The sequence below is a fragment of the Eleutherodactylus coqui genome, chromosome 4 (assembly GCF_035609145.1).
Source record: "Eleutherodactylus coqui strain aEleCoq1 chromosome 4, aEleCoq1.hap1, whole genome shotgun sequence".
In the NCBI taxonomy this organism is placed as follows: domain Eukaryota; kingdom Metazoa; phylum Chordata; class Amphibia; order Anura; family Eleutherodactylidae; genus Eleutherodactylus; species Eleutherodactylus coqui.
Window position 1 is genome coordinate 261,827,351 of NC_089840.1, and position 1,705 is coordinate 261,829,055.

Here is a 1,705-nt window from a genome sequence, read left to right on the forward strand (position 1 = left end):
ACTTGCTCAGCTCGCACGCTCACTCATGTTTGCCTTATATAGCACTTATCTGTAATACTTTCACTCCTCTACTGCTTCTATCGCATACTTTTAATTTTCAGCAGCTCAACTACCGTTTTTTTCATCAGCAGAGTTAGCGTGCCTGCAAAAATAAACACAAAAATATGAAACTTCTACTTTACAAGAACATCAAAGCCATGTGTGACTCATTTAGTCAGTAAGGAAGCACTAGAAATGTCAGTCACTACATACACAGTCTATTCATTCTTTTTGTAAGCATTCTAACAAGACATTAAAATTCAAAAGTGTCATCTCATGTGATAGCGGAAAGAATAAGGGAAATCGGGAGCTCAGATTTAAGGCTTTTGTAGGATTGGTGTCAAGAGTTTTGGAGCATGTGTAATTTGTATGATAGTTAATCATGTAAGGCTGTAATAGTACTAATGCAGATCTCAACTCCTGTTGTTATCATCAATCAAAAAAGCAAAATGGGAGTAGAATCACCACAGGGAAGATTTTGTAATAACAGCTTGGAAGCTGAGCTGCTAAACACTGATTTCAAAGCAAGAATGTGAGAAATGTTTTCCCTTTTTCATTCACTTTGCAATTGTAATTCAGTAACAGAAACCAGTCAATTCAATAAACTGGGGATTTTAGGGTTACTGGCAACTAAAGAAATTAGATAATGAGCCTAAGGAAAACATGGAAGGAGTTGGTGGACCAAAAAACACGCTTAGGAGGTCGGGTGGGACAAATGCCCATGTAACCAGAGCAAATGCTATTGGCCCTGGTAGCTAAGAAGTCCTTTGTCCTAAAAAAGTTGGTAAATCGAGCTTAGTCAGTTGTCATACCCCTTCATGCAAAGACTTGTAGAAGATTGAGGAGTGATATCCAATTATCACACCCAAGCATTGGTGGTTCAGTGGTAGAATTCTCGACTGCCAAGCGAGAGGCCTAGGTTCAATTCCCAGCCAATGCAGTGTGCTGCTTTCTCTTTACTCCCCCCGTGTGGCACAGAGTGTTAAGGCAGCAGAAATGAAGTCCTAAGCTCTCACTCATGACCTGAAGGTTGCAGGTTCAGGTAGCAAGCTCAAGGTTGACTCAGCCTTCCATCCTTTCGAGGTCGGTAAAATGAGCCCCCAGCTTGGTGGGGGAATAATAAATAAATTACTTGAAAGCGCTGCGGAATAAGTTGGCGCTATGCAAATAACAACATTTATTAACAAGTTTCTACATTATTCATTATTTTAACAGCGATGCCCTGAAGAGTGTTTGGAGTGCTGAGCAGGGATGGACAAACTTCATATCTACCCAAAGATTATTGGCACATGGTAGCCACAGGGTTGGTCATAGTAACATAGACATCTCAAGATCCATTAATCCATGCTTAGTTAAAAGTCTTCAGAAACTAAGCAAATGTGTAGGAAGGACAAGGCTGGATCATATGGATGACGCAAGGTGCACAGGCTTCTGCTTCCTCCCAGTCAAAGTTTCTCCTTCTTTTAAAAGAACAAGCATGAACACTAAGAGTAAAGCATTAACAAATAAATCAGGTGTAAGTCACACTGGCAAAATAGGTACACCCCATTACACACATGCCCCAGGGACTTCACCGCCTTAAGTATCTCCATAACTTACCTTCTCAAACCAGGCTGGGGAATTATATGCACTGCTTACCCCTGGATCTGTCACTTCACTTGAAAAT

At 40.8% G+C, this 1,705-nt stretch overlaps 1 non-coding gene across 1 annotated transcript; it reads left to right on the top strand.

Moving 5' to 3' along the window:
• Positions 1-908: 908 nt before the first annotated feature.
• TRNAG-GCC (transfer RNA glycine (anticodon GCC)) lies at positions 909-979 on the top strand. Its single transcript has one exon. It is a non-coding gene; the product is annotated as a tRNA-Gly (tRNA).
• The last annotated feature ends 726 nt before the right edge of the window (positions 980-1,705 follow it).